The sequence below is a fragment of the Chiroxiphia lanceolata genome, chromosome 5 (assembly GCF_009829145.1).
Source record: "Chiroxiphia lanceolata isolate bChiLan1 chromosome 5, bChiLan1.pri, whole genome shotgun sequence".
In the NCBI taxonomy this organism is placed as follows: domain Eukaryota; kingdom Metazoa; phylum Chordata; class Aves; order Passeriformes; family Pipridae; genus Chiroxiphia; species Chiroxiphia lanceolata.
Genome location: NC_045641.1, coordinates 2,637,548 through 2,655,449, shown reverse-complemented (window position 1 = coordinate 2,655,449; position 17,902 = coordinate 2,637,548). Strand labels below are relative to the sequence as shown.

The 17,902-nt window shown below is 49.4% G+C and overlaps 1 protein-coding gene across 1 annotated transcript in view; it reads right to left on the bottom strand.

The window, feature by feature from the left end:
* The window catches only part of PLXNA4 (plexin A4), a 451,907-nt gene that overhangs the window by 231,214 nt on the left and 202,791 nt on the right, over nucleotides 1–17,902 (bottom strand).

Sequence of the window (17,902 nt, the reverse complement as noted above, 5' to 3'; positions counted from 1 at the left end):
AGGAACATCAATAACTGGGATTATGAGGAGGAACAAGACACACAGTTCCCAGTCTATCCCTGACTGTGATCCAGTGACACAGAAGAATACACAAAAAACGGCAGAGGTTTCTTTCCCTGTCTAAAAACGATTTCTAGAGCTGGGTTCAAAAATCAGCTGGAGAAGGTTTGCAATCCCTTTTAATGCGCAACAATTCAGGATAAACTAGCTATTCACAGGAGTCCTTCTGGATCTTGTGAGGCTCTTTACAGCAGCAAACCCCACAGTCATGCATTTCAAGATGCATCCACATTCCTTATCTCCCTCACTATGTTTTCACTGTGTTACCTTTTACTTTCTGAGAATCTTCTACCCTGTAGCAACACAAACATCACAGTGTCCTTTTCCAGAAGAAACAAAGTTGTAGTAGGTCTGCATCTTGCTCCACATCACGATCTCCATACCTTCCTGACCAGAGCTCCTCAGCCCCTGGTTTGCACTTTTGCAGTTTGGGAGCTGAGCAAAAAGCACCCTTCCCATCCAAAGGGAATAACAAAATGTGGAGAACTTATGGCACCAAGACCAGATCCCGCTGTTCCCTGGCACAGTCCTTGAGCTTGTTCGTTCTGTATCAACCTTTCAGCCAAGAAACTGAGCCTGAATCATCTTCTGTGTTAGAAAGTCAAAGAGAAAGGAAGAGAGGGAATGGCAAAAGGTCTGGAAAGGCTGTGTGAGCAAAGGGCAGCAAGGATTTACAGGTTCTTTTCTTTGTCCTTCCTCAATCTACTCAGATGCTGTGGGACAACACAGAAATATGATTTCCACAGAAAAGAAAAGGAAAATGAAGCAGAAAGGAGTTAGAGGGGCTCCCTGTGCCAGCAAAGGTTGTGGAGGGTGCTCAGGGATGCTCAGATCCTACGTTCTACCCATGAACCTCCACAGACGTGGGTGCACGTGCAGGCACTGGCTGTTGGGCTGGTCAAATGACACCAGAGGGTCTGCAGTTCATTTGTCATCTTGATGGATCTGGTGATGACAGCGACACATGTCTCAACATCCACACACAAAGAGGAGGTCAGGGCCTGAAGCCCAACTCTGAGCATCCCTTCCTCCTGCTGGCTCTGACTGCCTGGGAGGAAAGGGCTCGTTTCCATGGTTCCTCATGGGTGAATTCAGCTCCTTCAAATCTTTCTTCTTGGAAGTGGACACCGATGTGAATCACCCACGAGGTCAAGGGCAAAGATGCCAGCAGGCTCAGGATGAGTCATTCCCCTTATGACAGTCAGGACAAGGGAAGGAGAGGGAGAGGGCTGCAGGTTGAGAGCACAGGAGTCTCCCTGCTGGGGCTCTGCCCCGGGCAGCTCAAATACCCCCACAGCAGGAGCCTTTCCCATTTCCCTCTGAGGCTCTGCAGCTCCAAGTTCTCTCTATCAGGGAGCAGTCAGTGAGCCTTGTGTGCTGTCTCCTCTCTGCCTCTCCCCCAGTCCCTCGTGGCTGCTCATCTCTGTCAGAGCATCCTCACCCTCTGCTGATCCCTGTGCTAAACAAACCTCACATCTTCGCTGCTTTGACCTTGATTTTTCAGCATCATCGGGGTCAGATCTGCAGGCCACCAGATATGTAAGCAGGCAATTATCACCCCAGGGCTCAGTCACCATCCTCAGCCTCTGCTGGGCCCCATTAGAGGGGAAAGAGCTGGGAGATGGAAGAGGCAAGGCGGGAGAAACAGCCGGCTGGAGTTAACAAACCATGGAGACAGGAGGCACAGCCCCCGGGGATCTCCCCCCTGCATTTGGTGCAGGTAAAAGATTGCAGAGGCTTCACACCAGGAACACAGAGCTCCTCGGAAGTGATTTAACAGCGATTGCCGGCCTAATTGCCTGAAAAGTCATTATTTTGCCGGGGAGGGAGGGAGGGAGGGAGGGAGGAACAGGGGTTCGTTCCACCATCCATGTGCAAACACACACACGTGAGTTCATGCACACACATGTGAGTGCAGAACCTCTCTCTCCAGTTAAAACTAGTAGCTAAAAGAAAAAGAAAATTGAGAAAAAGGCCAGAAAATCTGGCAGACATCAACCCACACTGCACAGACCGTGCAAGCCCTGAGCCAGCAATGAGGTGATTATGGGAGACTGCAGCCAGGAGTCTGGCCTTTAACTCGAGCCTCTACCTGCCTTAAACTCTGTCTTTTTTATGTTGGACCCCAGGCAGGGAGCCCAAAGGATCTCCAGGTTTCCGGCACATTCTTCACAGTCCTGAGCACCAGACAGCACAACAACAGTTTCTCCTTAAGAGAGATTTATTCCTGGCTCCAAGGCTTCCACTAGAACCAGGGTAGCAAAAAAAAAAAAAAAAATCAAAAGAAGATCCTGTGATGGGGAAATGAGAAGATTCTTATCAGGTGATCATCACTAAAGTCAAGAACACAGACACAGTCTCTGCTTGGGAAGCTCCCCAAGTTCCCAATTGCAGGGAATTTGAAGCACACACCAGCCATTTGCTCTGTTCCTGCTCTTCTCTGCTGGCATCAGCCACAAGCCCCACATGGAGCTGGGTGCTGGGATGGATAGAGTTTGGCTGAAATATAGGTGTTCTTATATTCAAGATGATCTTATTAGGCTGTGGGATGAGAGCCTGACTGTCAGTCCAGTTGGGATTGCTCCTTGAAGGAGCCTGTGAACCACAATCACCTCTGCAAGGCAAGAGGGAGGGGAGCAAGAAGCGATGGAGGGGCTCCAGGACCACAAACAAATCTCAAAATGCTCAGTCTGATCCAACCTCCACTACCAGCTGCGTGCACACTGATCCACAAACACCCTCATCACCTCCACCACAGGATCACCCACCTGCTCCCGCTGCCTAAACGTCTGTCTTGGCTCCTTGGACCCCAAGCTGCTCAACTCAGCACCCCGAGCTGCCCTTGCCCTCATTTAACCCAACACACACGTGGGAGCTCCCAGGGACCAGCATTAATCCTGCTTCCTGGAAGGCTCTGCTCGCCGGGCTCGGCTCTGCAAAGCCAGCTGCTATTAAAACATCAGCATGATGCTTCCCGAAGGTCAGCTACCAGGGGACCCATTCTGGCAGCTGTTTGTTTGTTTGTCTGAACATTATCTAGGCCTGGGCTGTTTATTTACATCCATTGAAGTATCAGACAATAAATATCCTCTCCCAGTAGCAAACAGATGCTTGCACTCGAATGTTCTGGCGAGCGCTGACTTCAAAACGATCCCCTTAATGAGCAAACAACACTATTAATCTTTAAAGACACAGGCTCTGGCCTTCTCTGAGCTCCCATCCTGGCCATGGCTAGACCCACAGGCATCCTGGCAAGCAGCCTGTGGGTCTGGGAGATGAAAGAAGGTGGAAGATACCTTCTATCACTCGACTGGTGCTTTTCAGCGTTATCTGGGTCTCCCCAGCTGCTGAGGGATCCATGGGAGGGTGATACTTGAGCACAGTTTCCCCATCAAGTTAGTGGCAGATGCCTCAATGACATCTCTAAGAGGGAGATGGGGTTTGGAGGTTGAGATCATATAGTTGTTGAAGAGAGGGACACAATACCCCACTCCAAATCATAGGGTGGACTCAAAACAGTCAGAGAAAGAGCAGTGGGGTTGGAGGACAAAGAAGGAATTGGTAGTAGCAAGAACTTAGTGCCTTTGCTGGAAGATAAACCATGATTAGGGCAAAAAGAAAATACCTTTAAGCTGATCAGAGCCACAGAAACACCTGCCTTCCAGACTGGAACATCAATCCTCTCCTATGGTCTGAGAGGAACATGTACCTCTGTTATCATGTTATTCCTCCCTGTAATGGGGCACTTTCTCCTAAAAATCCATCCACATCAAATGTACTTCAGGAGCTTTACTTCAGACCCGTCAAAACCTGATCCTATTGACTGAATCAATGTTTGGAGCACGTTAACATCATCCAGTTTTGGTTTAATCAAGAAAAAGGCACTGGCACAGGTTGCTCAGAGGGGTTTTATACACCCCATCCCTGGAAGTGTTCAAGGCCGGGTTGGATAGGGCTTGGAGCAGCCTGGGCTAGTGGAAGGTGTCCCTTCAAAATTATCTTCAGACTCACTTCAGAAACACATCCCTAAACCCAAACTCCTGCTACTACCTCACTTCTATTTTATTTTCTGAGCAGCTTGCACTGCTCTCTGGCAGCAAAAAACCTGGATCATTCCCACTGTGCCAACTGGGCTCAGCTGTTTCCTACTCCTCTAAAACCACCACCTCCCTCCCAGACCATCATTCCTGGCCCACCAGAGGCAACACAAGACCCCTTTCAATTAATATCTCTGTATAAAGCACCTGAAAACCATGCAGGGCTGGCGAGAGCATGGCTGGGAGCAGGATCTCGATGCCCAGCTGGGCAGGGCAGCAGGAGCAGACGCCGGGTGGATGCTGGTCATTACAAATAATTAAATGAATAACTAAGCAGAAGAGGAGCTTGGTGAACCATGGTCAACCCTTCCCTCCCCACCACTCTGCCTTTGTGCAGCGTCAGCAGCCTCTGGGCTGATGAAGTTAAAAGGGAATTCATCATCTCCTGCCCCAGCGCTTCCAGCCGGTGCTCCAGCAGCTCCGGCTCGAGGCGTGCTGGTGGTTTATTTTGGCCATGAAATTGCCCCAGTTCCCAAAGGAGGTGATTAAATGGCTGCCAGGAATATTGCAAGGGCGGTTTTCCAAGGAAAAATCTTTCGGGTCACTGAATCAAGCCCTGCTTCCTCTGCCTGGGTGCAAGGGAGCAGCCACAGCTGTGGCACTGCCTCAGAGAGGAGGAAAAATGTTTTGGGGCAGGGAAAGCCAGAACTGAGAGGACAAGCTTTGCCTTTCCAATGCCCTGAGACATCCTCCCTTTATCATCCCTGCCTCTCCTTCCTGCAGGGCATCTCCCTGAAATCCCCATCATTATTCCTTGCTATTGGATTAAAGATCTGCAAACAGCATTTCCAGGAGCTCCAAGCAGCCCTGGAGTCCAGCACATCAATCCAGGGTGCTCTGAGCAGTGCCCAGCCCCAGCCCTACGACTGCACAGGGGCTGCTAATACCTCATTGCTTTTCCAATATCAGTTCCTCCCTGGTTTATGAACTTAATGTTCCCCAGTGGACACTGGGACTGCTGGCTGCTGTTCCTGGCATAGAGAAGGGGCAAAGACACAGCAGGAGGTCTATGATCTAATGTCAGGCTGTTATGATGATCATCTATTCCTGCTTTCCCATTGATCCGGGTTCCATGGTGTAGCTCTATCGATCAAAGACAGGGAAGGGGCCGGTGACACTCCATGTTCCTCCCATTTGCCTCTGCTTTCTAGTAAAATAATCTGTTCTAATTTGCCTAAAGCCCATTAACAGGAGATCAATTCCTAATAAAACATGGCATTTCAATAGCCCTGTCCATCTACCGATCCAGAAGGCCTTTAGAAACGCTAATTGAAAAAGCAAGGGGTGAGGTGTCTTTAACTTGTGCCTAATAGTCAGAGCCAGCAGCTCTCTCTCTCTCTGCTCTTGGACAGGTGTTGGAAAGTGCTGGTTGCATGGACAGTGCCAGCTCGTCCAAGTACAGATCTCAGAGCACCTTCAGCCATGTGGGAGAGTAGGAGCCTGGAAAACCAGGTGTTTAGTGTTCTTTACACTCGTGATTTCAGTGCTGTCCAGACCTCAATGTATCATGACATAGAATGCTTTGGGTTGGAAGGGAGCTTAAAGATCATCCAGTTCCACCCCTGCCATGGGCAGGGACGCTTTCCACTATCCCAGGTTGCTCCAAGCCCCGTCCAACCTGGCCTTGGACACTTCCAGGAATCCAGGGGCAGCCACAGCTTCTCTGGGCAACCTATGCCAGGGCCTCCCCACCCTCACAGGGAAGAATTTCTTCCTAATATCTAATCTAAATCTCTCCTCTTTTATATTAAAGGCTTCCTCCTTGTCCTATTAGCATCTACCCATGTAAAAGTTGCTCTCCCAATCTGTAGGTACAGTTGATTGATCAAACACATCTGCTCCACACAAAGCAGGATGGCTTTGCAATCCCTTCAGGTTCCTGATCTATATTTCTTCTGTCCAGATCTAAATGATAGATTCAAGGAATCATACAGTCACTGAGGTTGGAAAAGACCTCCAAGATCATTGAGTCCAATCTTTGACTGAACAAATCTTGTTGTTGGCAAGCAAGCAGGACTTATTTGCTACAGCAACAGCTAAGAAGGATGGTTCTACCCCCCTTTTCCATCCACACAGTTCCCAGGGCTTTTTGTCCCAGCAGCAAACACAGGAAGTTTCAAGAAAACAGCTTTCCTAGAATAACTGCAGCCTAATCCCTGTCATCTGCAGGCATTGCACACTAATCCTCTCCCCTCACACCCTCGGCTGGGTCCTGGCAGGGACATGGTGGCTGCGCTGGGCAGGGGCACAGGGTCTAATCCCTGCAGAGGAATCACCCACTGACCTCATGTAATCCAGCCAGGCTGAAAAACTGGGTCAAACAGAGATGTGCCTGACTGCTGGGGAGGAGATCACCCTTCCACAGCAGAGGAGGGTTCCTCTGGCTTCAGAAGGTCCAGGAGAAACACAGGACAAGATGCTGATGGGCATCTGGTTTCTTTTCGAGGGAGATGTGGGTCACCATTCCCTGACACGGCTACTGGATGCTCCAGTCCCATGGTGGGTCAGTCTCAAAACAGGTCAAGCACACTGGGATACACTGGAATCATAGAATGACAGAAGGGTTTGGCTTGGAAGGGACCTTAAACACCATCTCATTCTAAACCCCCTGCCATGGACAGGGACACCTTACACTAAACCATATTGCTCCGAGCCCCATCCGACCTGGCCTTGAACTATTCCAGGGATGGGGCAGCCACAGCTTCTCTGGGCAACCTGTGCCAGGGCCTCACCACCCTCACAGTCAAGAATTCCTTCCTAATATCAAATCTAGATCTATCCTCTGTCAGCTGAAAGCTACTGAAATCCTGCTTTGGGCCAGAGGGTTCTTCCAGCCAGAAGACAAATTCCTAGTGACAGAAGTCTCCTTTTTTCCACAGCCCACAGCACATGACCACTGTGCCATCTCACAGTGGTTCCCGAAATCCCCAATAACATTTACAGGAAGAGATCCTCCTGGCTGCAATGAAATTATGATTTAAATTGGACAGAAATAAAAGACCGACCTTTCATTTTGGGTTTGGACATCACCTAACACAGAGGGTTTATGACTGCTGCTCCAAGCACCATAAAAATAATAATTACAGCTTGAAGTGTGTCCAGTCAGTCTGTCTCTGAACTGCAGGGCTCATCCCAATGAAACAGTTACAGTGCTGGAAAGAGTGAGAAAGAGGAGATGACCAGGTCCTCCTTCTCCCTCACCAGGGAGAGCGTGTCAGGTACGTGCAGCTTTCACATTCATGAGCAAATTGACAGATGACATCATTTTTGAGAGCATGGTTTACACACGCTCCCCTGGCGCTCCCTGATTGATAAATTAGACACTCATGAGCCATGTGCTAATCAATGCAAATCATTAGTTTGTAACAACACAAGGCAAGCTCGGCAGAGCTCATTTTTCAAGGTAATGGCCTGCCAAGAGATCAGTGTTCAGCAACGAGCCCTGCCAGGCAATCCATTAACAGGCTGCTGGCACTCACCTATGGCACAGGGCTGAGGTCTTGCTGTCCACTCCCCAAAAAGGACTGGGCTGTGCTGCTCAGTGCAGGAGTCAAAGCCCTGAACCTGAAATTCCTCCTCTTTCCTCTCCACGAGGCATCCCAGCCCCTGGCTCTGCTGACAGTGGCCACCCTAGACCTGGATATTTGAAGTGCTTGTGCTCTTGTAGTCCCTGAACACTTATTCCAACTCTGAAACCTAAAAAAAATCTCATTTGAGTCTGAAATATTATGCTTTGTCCTCTATCTGTGGAAAATGAGGGAGGGTTCTCAAGGCATGGAGTTGTAGGTCTGTCCTAGGAAACTCCATGCTGGTATCTCTAAGGGTTGAGGTCATCAGGCTTGAGGTCATCAGGCTGTGCTTGGCCAAAGGAAGAGGCCATTTGAACCCTCTAGATGACAGATTTACTGTCCAGATTTTGGCTTCAGGTTATTACAAGAGCTGTCAGCTGAGCAGGTGCTTCGGGAGAATGAAATCACATCAGGGAAAAACCTGCCCCCACCGACCATTCTGCTGGAGCAAAGGGAAAACAGGAGAGTGGGACAACTCTGCTCCTTCCCCACAGGAGCCTGTACAGCCTCTGTGTCCACTTCCCAAGCTCCACAGGATTTCAATCCCACGGACAGCAGAGCAGCCTCTTCATCCAGGGGTCACTTTATCAGGCACATATCCAACCACAGGTGCTCTACAGAGCAACTCCAACTCCTTCATGGAGAATAAAGATTCTCATCTGACATTCCCAGAGGTAAAGTTCAGCGCTCACAGAGAGGGTCCTGCTGCTAAATGCTCATATTTATGATCCCAGTGGATAATCTCAAAGGTCATCCTAGTGCCACTCCAGCACTTTTGCTTCTCTTAAACTGGTGGAATTTCATTTCCATGGCCAACATTTTGGGAACTTGCTACCTTTTAAGTATTTACCCTGTTACTGCCACCACTCCTGGTTCTTCATGAGCAGATAGGAAATGGATGCTTTGAGTCACAGTGGTTCTGATTGAGATTAAGGGATCAACAATGGAAAAAAAGGATGGAAATTAAATTTTTACATACAAGAACGTGAGTGTCAGCTCTTGAGGCGCAGAACCCAAAATGCTACCCAAAATCTGTTCAGCTCTAAAGCAGGAGTCAAACCATAGAGAAAAATAATTCAGACAAGCAGCAACACCAGAAAGACTCAGAGCCCTGCATGGTTTTGATTCAGAAATACCCAGAAGTGCAGAGTGTGTGTGAATGGGACTGACCAGAGACAAAGATCTCAACGCAGTCGGCCTGGAGTCCAAATCCTTGTGTGGGATGGCTCAGAAACTGAGGCAGGGAGTAATATGGGATGGAATGAAGACAGATGGATCACAACATGGGCTGGATCATGAACACAAGTCCTTTATAAGTGCCTGTTCATAACAGAGGGACCAGATTCCTCGCAGGGATGAGCTCATCCCGCCGCATCGGGAACGCGGTGACCCCGAGGGTTGGGAGTCCTGGGCAGGGGGGAGCAGAGCAGCACCACAAAGGGCCCTTTGACTGTGGCCAGACGGGGTGAGCTTTGAGACACCCACGGGTCCTCACGACACTTTGGCACTTGAGAGGGAGCCAGATGCCCTTTGGCAGTGAAATGTGTGTGGAGACCCGGGCACCGGCATGGACACATGGGCAGCAGAGCACACGTCAGCAGGAAAGGGGGTGGGAATATTCCAGCAGGAAAAGCAGGGGATGTGGAGACACCCAGCAACCCTTGCACACACCAGGCTCACCTGCCTGGATTGAGGATTCACTCACCAATGGATCACAGGGTCTCCATCACGACCAAGGAGTGATGTAAAGATGAGCACACACATGCACTGGCTGCATAAAATCACAGAATCATGAAATGTTTGGGTTGGAAGGGACCTTTAAAGGTCATTTAGTTCAACCTCCCCACAATGAGCAGGGAGATTTCAATCAGATGATGTTGCTCAGAGCTCTGTCCAACCTGGGCTTGAATGTTTCCAGGGATGGGGCAGCCACCTCCTTTCTGGGCAACCTGTGCCAGTGATTCACCACTCTCATCGTAAAAAAAATTCTTTATAACTAATCTAAATTGACCCTCCTTCAGTATAAAACCATCACAAAAGATGTCCTTATATCTAATCTAAATGGACCCTCTAAAACCGTCATCCCTTGTCCTATCGCAACAGGCCCTGCTAAAACATTCACATCCGGCAGAGCGTGGGGTGGGAACACCCGTGGAGAGCACAGGAATCCCTTGGAAAGGATCTGCTCCCTGCAGCAGATAACACAGGGAATCTGATCCCAACAGGGGCATTTACACACCTCGGCTGGAGCAGTGCCCTGTGCAGCTCCAGGCATCAGCGAGGGCAACGAACTCAATCACAGCCTGTCACATCCAATCTTGGAGATAGACCAACACATCTGCAATTTCCCTTTGCATGCAGCAGAACAGAGGCAGAGCAGAGCTCCTGCTTTGCTGAGGATTTGGGCATTTTCGCCACTTTCTCTAAAACAAAAAAAAAAAAAAAAGGCAGCGAATCAAAAAAAATCGTATCCCAGAGATTGTATCGCTGGTCAAAGTGAGATTGGCTGCTCTTGTGCTGATATTTGTGTCAGGTGCTGGTGCTAAATGACTGCAGAGGTGCAGAGAGTGATGGGCTGGCTGTGAGTGCACCACTGAAAAGAGAAATCTGGGACCCGGAGCTCCTTCCTCACTCCCCTACTAAGAACGGTGGGGTCTGGGAGGGTTTGGGTGGAGCAGTGGCTTGGCAACAATTGCTGTCAGCAAAGTGGGGACAGGTTATCTCCAAGGGGAACGTGAAAGAAAAGCTCTCTAAGGGAATCAGCCAGCCCAGACTCTCTCCTCAGTCTCTTTTGTCACTTGACATCCCTGGGGCTAAGGTTGAGATAATGAGGTCCCACATATCTCTGGGCCCCAGCCCCACTGACAGGGGTGTGCTCTGCAAAGGTTATTGTAATCCAGTCGCTGATTCTTTCAGCTCCTGGGCTTCTCAATGCCAAGGTGACCTATTAAGAACTTAATATCAGATAAAAAACCATCCCTTGAAGCTTTTTTTTAACCTTCATAATCTATGTTTATCCACAGAAAATAATAGGAGGAGAGAAAAAGAGAAAGTGAATGCTTATCTTCCAATATTGCCTCAGATAAAAGGGAAGTGCCATCTGGGGACAAAACCTCACGTTTGACCTTTCTCCCCTTTCATGCAAACAGCCAGAAAACTGATCCAGCACTGAAGCAGTGGATGAGGCCTCTTCCATTCCCCTCCCATAGATCGATCCTCCTCTGAAAGGTGGTCGCAGCAAGTCCCACCTCTTCCATCAGCCAACTTCCATCAAGACCAAATCCCTCAGCAGCCCTCTCTGCTCAGCTGGGTCTCACTGAGGCCTTTGGATTCCTCTCATCTCCCATCAGTCAGGCTCTGCTTAATAACCCAAAGATGGTTATTGGTTATTGGTTATATGGTTATTGGTTTTTTTCTTCCAACACCAGACAATTTACTGGTTCTCTCCAATACAGACTCATAGAATGGTTTGGGTTGGAAGTGACCTTAGAAATCATCTCATTCCAACCCTGCTGCTGTGTGCAGGGACACCTTCCCTGAAGGGATTGAAAAGATGTGGCACTCAGGGATATGGTTCTGTGGTGGTCTTGGTAGTCCTGGACTTGATGATTTGGAGGTCTTTTCCAACCTTAACAACTCTATTATTCTATGATTTTAATTATTGCCTCCAATAGCATAAGAATGGCACGCATGTCCAGACCCTTAATCACAGGGGCCCTTTGTACATCAATCAGAATTATCCAAATGTGTATTCAAACCCTTTGATTGAATTATCCAAAAGTAATTCAAATGAATTTAAAAATAACAGCGTGGCAGGCACATTTTTAATGCCAGTAAATCACCAGCCGGGGCCATCAGTGTGAAGTCCCCATTCACAGAGAGACAATAGGAGGGAATGCAGAAGGTGAGGATGGCAGGGAGTGATTTCCTCACAGCCAAGCACACCCCAGCATCTGCAGAGCATCAGCCCAGGTCTGTAGGAGGGAAGCTGATCACCCCATGGAGGAAACAGAGCCCTCCATGTACACTTAAAAGGATTAGAAGGTCTGCTGGGAATGCCCTAAGGAGTTGTATGGCACAAAGGGCAAGGCACAAGGCATGTTCAAGGGAGAATTAAGAGAGCCAGAGGGATTTAGGAAGTGAGTGCTGACATATTATTCCATTTAGGCAGAGGTAGGGGACTCCTGGGAGAGGAGAAAGGCTGCCTGAGCCATGTAGTTTGGCTGCCAAGCTGGGAATCATATCCTGGATCAAGCTGTTGGGGAGTTTAAGTTGCCTCATCAAAGGGGTTAGAATGGGGTTCATGAGCTTAACACAACCTTACAGCACTGATCCAGCCCAAAACCTCTGGTCCATAGGAGCTGCAGGTGAAATATGAAATGCAGGGAAAATCAGAAGGTAGAGAGTCTGGAAAAGCTGAGCATGAAAGGGAGGGACCCTGAGAGACCATGTCTAGGGATGCTTGAGCTGAACCAAATGATGGGCAAGGACCACAGCCCAGCAGGGCAGTCAGAGCAGAGCTGAGGGTCACTGCCCTTCCAACAGGACCAGCTTTCAGGTCTGCAGCTCCCTTTGGGCCTCGCATCTTCCCCAAAACACTTTATTTACATTTGTAAGTACCAGAGCAATGTCCTGCTTGAGACAAGACATCTGTTGCTTTTCTAGTTTAGGAGATTGAGATGTCTGAGCTCTGAAAGTAGCATCCCATGAGTTCCAGGACTCCTCCATCCTCTAAAGGTCTGTGGTTTGCTATTTACCTGCACAGCTCATTATCTTTGGGTAAGTAATTTATACCTGGCCACGTATCTGTGGAGACCAATAAAAAAATCCTGCCTGAAAACTTCTGGGGACAAAGTGCAAGTGGTTCCTCTCAGAGTAGATACCATGCCTCAGGCACTGCTGCTGAGCTGTGTGCTTGGACAGCAGATTTTAGGGAAAGGCCATGGCTACTTCCTTAAGATGCTCATGGCACTGCTCTGTTTGAGGTCCCCAGGGTGCCCAAAAAGGATCTTTTCCCATTATCCTGAACATGTCAATCAAGGCAGAGAGCCTGCAGCAAGCTCAGCTGCACCTTTGGGGATGGAAAGGTGATGGAAGAACAGGCTGGGCATGATGTCCTGTCTCCATAGCCATCACCTGTTCCCCGTGGGTCAGGGAGGGACAGCAAGAGCGTGTTGCTCGCAGGAGCAGAGGGATCACTTTCCTCTGGGACCTCGGGGTAACCCAGGCGATGAAACTCTACCCAAAGCCGTTTTGACATCAGGTCGTGGCTCCAGACAAAGCAAGGTCAGGAGTTCAGCATCAATACAGCAAGTGCCAGTCAGGACACAAAAGCTCAGGGATCAGATGTACCTGCCAAGGGCTGCTTGGGAGGGAGGGCACTGAGGCTCATAATTACTCCTCCTTTCATCTGTGCTGCCCTTCCCCTCGGTTCACACGGGCTCTCCCGGCTTTGTCCTTGCACGGGGTGACTCTGAGCAGGGTCCCAGCCAAGGCACCCCCTCCTCAGCCACACCAAAAATGGGGTGGCACAGTAACTGAATGATGAGGGTGTCAAATTTTAACACCTCCCTCCACTGAAGGCTTTGGCAGAATGACCCCAAAGAGCAACCAGTAATTTCTGTGGTCTGCTCCAGCTTTGTGCTGGAGTAAATCACAGAATCACAGAATGGTTTGGGCTGGCAGGATCTTAAAGACCATCCAGTTCCAACCCCCTGCCATGGGCAGGGACACTTTCCACTAGCCCAGGTTGCTCCAACCTGGCCTTAGACACTTCCAGGGATGGGGCAGCCACAGCTTCTCTGAGCTACCTGTGCCAGGGCCTCACCACCCTCACAGTCCAGAATTTCTTCCTAACATCTAATTTAAATCCACTTTCCTTCAGCTTAAAGCCATCCTCCTTTGTTCTGTCCCTCCAGGCCCTTGTCCCAAGTCCCTCTCCAGCTCTCTTGGAGCCCCTTTAGGGATTGGAAGGGGCTCTAAGTCTTCCTTAAGACTTTACTCCTCCAGGCTGGGCACTCCCAGTTCTCCCAGCTTGTCAACAAGGTTACCACAGATTTACACACCAATAGCAGCATGGACTCCAGAGAAACTAATGTGGACTGGTGACCACAGCTGAGAAAAGAGGACCTCAAACCTCCAAAGTAGGAGTAACTCCTTCTCCTTGAAGTCCTGACAGATTGAGTTAGTGCTGATGTTTCATATTCTCAAGATTTGGGGTATTATTTAGTGAAATCCCAAGTCAAGGACCTATAATGTGCAAAACCCTGTGTATTTTGAGGTACACAATGATCTTCACCCAAACAACAGCTCGAAACACCTGCGATGTTGAGGATTTGCTGGAAAACAGACCTTTACTGGAATTGCCGTTTGCTCCCTCTTTCCCAAAGCCTGTTCTCATTTTTAGGTAAAGCTTTCGTGTTTCCAGGACTTTGTTGTGGTGAAATTAGATCAGTTCCATGAAGCTGAAACAAAGCACAGCAACCCCAGGTTTGGAGACTGTCACACTCCCTTGAGGACGCTTCACAGAGGCCTCGGGAAAACAGACTGACAAGTGCCTGGAGCTCCCTTGTTTTATTCCCTCTCTCCAGATCTGCCTCATAGGACAGAAAGGGAGGGAAAAAAGGCTTTTTAATAGTTATTTAACCAACCCTTAACAGATTTCATCAAAGATTCTCTTGGTCCACAGGAGATGGAGAAAAAAGTGGAAGAGGTGAGGGGCTCTGCCTGAACATCCAGCACAAAGGGAGGGGGAAGGAGAAGGGGTCGGGGATGGGCTGCCAATTATTTTTGGTAACTCCTAACCCAAAATGCTCCTTTTTGGCAGAAGCTTCTCCACGTGTGCAGCAGATGGCGCAGCTGCAGTAGCTGTCCCGCGGCCACCCACTGTCCCCATTGTCCCCATGCCAGCCCCGGGACCATCCTAAAGCACATCCCTCTCTAGCTGGGGCTCTAATCTTCCCTTTTTTTGGCTGAGCCCCGCACTGGGCAGCCCCCAGCACTGAGTTTTAGCACTCTCTGAGCAGTTTACAGGGATGAAAGCAGGTCACCAGCTGTCCCAAAGAGGAGAGACAGTCCACAAGGGATGCAGGAGGCACGACTCCATCATACAGGGATGGATGCTCCATAAACCCCCATAAAATCGGTGCCCCCTGGGACACTGGCATCATTCACAGCCCTGAGCTCAGCCTGAGCCCTCCAGCCCTCCCTGGGATGTTTAAAAGAGGGTGAGACAAAGGACAAGCTACAAAACAGGCCATGGGGAGCAATCCTGCAGTGGCTCAGGTGCTTCATTTCCATACCAGGAGGGAAAAGCCACATCCAGAGTGCAGGGTGATGCCAGTCTGGGGGATGGAGCCCAGAGCCCGACCAGCTGCCCCAGGAGCCAGGAGCCAACCTCCTCCCACTGCCTGCACCCTTCTGCATTCATGGGAGAAGACTGGAGCTTCTCATCATGGAATGATTCCCACTGGACTCCTATTTCTGTCCGGGAGTGACAGAGGAAGGCAGTGTGAAGCCTTTATTTTTGGGACTCCAGGCTATCTTTGCGGGCTTTGTTGTTTAAAGGGACATGCCTGCTCCCTTCATGACAATCAGCTGCTTCTTCTCTCATCTTCAAAGGCTGAAGCTAAAACTCATCACGTTGCCAATTTTATCCCGGGCCATCAACTCCCCCCAGCCCTTGGTGTTGAGGGGAAGGGCATGATCCTTATTTTTTTTCTCTTTCTCTCCTCTCTCTTGGAGGAGGACTAGATGATCACTTCTAAAAGGGAGAAATCCCTGTTTGTACACTGATCCTTTGGCAGTTGGGAAGGAAAACACCGAGGGGAAAATATTATTCTGTGTGGAAACATCTTGGCTGTTGTTGGCAAACTACAAGAGGAGAGACAAGGGGCAGGAAGGAGAAAGAGTTAAAGAAGTTTTTTTGATGAGGAAGTGGCCATGTGCTTTCTCTTTGTCGACAGTTGCCTTTTCCCACTCATCCCCCAAAGTGGGACCTCCTCAAAGCTTCCTGCCCTTGGCCCATGGCCTTGGGAGCAGAGTGGAGGCAGCCACGAGCAGGCTGCCAGCCAGCCAGCTGCCACTTTTGTCCCTGTGGCAGCACTAAAAGCACAGCTGGGAAACGTCTGGGAGGGGGTTGTTCTCCCTTTTTTTTATTTTTTTTTCTTTACTTTTTTATTCCTAGAACAGTCACTTTTTTCTTTTTCCTGGAAGCACATTTTTCAAACCCAAATATGCCCAACCCTCCTGTGAAAATATCTGCATTTCTTCCCGACAGCCACAGGGTGTCAGCAGCTCTATGGAGTGGGGTTCCTATAGGAATCCCAATTCCCGGAGATGTCCCAGAGCTGGAGCAATGCTTTGGGAAGGGTCTCATCCTACCCTGTCCTCCCATCAGAGATTCCAGTGGGCAGAGGAGAGCCTTGTCCCACAGGCTGCTGCCCAGGATTTGCTCCAGGCCCCCAGCACAGAAGATTTTGAGGATTTTAGGGCAAGCAATGTCAGTTCTCCACCAACAGAGAAATGATCCCAAATAATCCAAAATGACCCATGAGTTGGTGACATGTCCTGGCCCAGGAGCTCTTTGAGGGGCAACTGGAGGTCTGGAAGAGGGAAAAAATCCAAAGGTGACAGGGGTGACAAAAAGATGGGCTAAATTCCCAAATTCCTGTGTTTCTGAACGTCTGAAGCAAACTCCTGGGAAATATTATTCAGGAGACTTCAGTGGGATTGGGGGCAGCCGAGTCAGACCCCAAACATCACCTTGATGGCCTCATTAATGCATGGGTTGGGTGTTCCTAACCAGGAATAAGGAGTTCTGCCACGTCCCGCCTGGGAGTTGAAAGACATCTTTTGCCTTTCCAGCTTCACTCAGGAAGGGGGAAGCAGAGGGAAAAGCCCTGAGTCCACAGGTAGAGCCAGTGTTGTGGTTTAGCCATAATCCCTGGTGTCTGAGGAGCACAGGGCTTCTAGTCCTGTGCCAGTCTCACAGTGCCCTTTCCTGTCACTCATCCCATTCTGTGCCTCGCGTGTCCCGTCTGTAAAACGGGAACAGTGAAATCTCAGAATCACAGAATCAACAAGGTCGGAAAAGCCCTCTGAGATCATCGAGCCCAACCTTTCACCCAACACCACCCTGTCACTCAGCCCATGGCACTGATGCCACAACCAGTCTGCCCTTAAACACCTCCAGGGGCGGTGGCTCCACCCTCTCCCCGGGCAGCCTTTCAAAGCCTGAGCAGCACAGGGAAGGAGCTGCTTTGAGGATGGAAAAACATGGCAGAAACCCTTCAAATTCCATGTTTTCCACAACCACATTCCATCTACTCCCCAGAGCACGACAAAACGAGGTGCCACTTGCAGTAACCCAGCTCAAAGTGGGATATTTTGGATGCAAAAAGGGGCAAATTAAACCAACCTAAAAGAAATGGATGAGGAATGAGTAGCCTGGCTCTGTCTGGCTCCAGAGGCATCTCGCTGTCTCCAGTCACCTGTGTGCCCTCCAGGCATCCAATAAACGTGGGATTCATCATGTTTAACATGGTCTTCCTGAAAATTAGACATCTCTCCTAATGAGTCAGGCAGGTTTCCCCTGGAGTCAATGGGAAGAGACAGGTTTCACCATGGGCAGATTTGTGCCATCCTAAATAGGTGTCACAGGCAGATGGAGTGAATTGCTTTCTGGAGGTGCCAGTCTCTCTCCATTATCTATAAAAGGCAGCTCATTTCGATTCAGTGCTGATGACCAGCATTAGGGGAGACCAATTTCAGCCTGAGTGACTGTCTGGCATCTCTCACAGATGGGCCATCCACCCTTTCCTTGCTGTCCATGTGGGAAAAGGGGTGGGGATGGTTTATTACAGAAAATTGAAATTTTGAGGGCAGTGTTTGCTTGTTTAACATGTCATATTGCAAGAAGAAGAGGAGCAGAGAACTGTACTTTGTCTTTCTTGGGATGCTGTTATACACAAGTGGCACGTGGTGGGATTCTTGGGGTATCCTGTGCAGGGCCAGGAGTTGGACTCGATCCTTGTGGGTCCCTTCTGACCCAGGATATTCTGTGACTCTAAAAAGAGCCTGTTAATCAATTGGGAGTGTTCATAGTCTGCTCAAACAAACCTACAAACCAGAGAAGTTGTGTCCTACACTCTGTACTTCTTAAAATCACCTCCACCT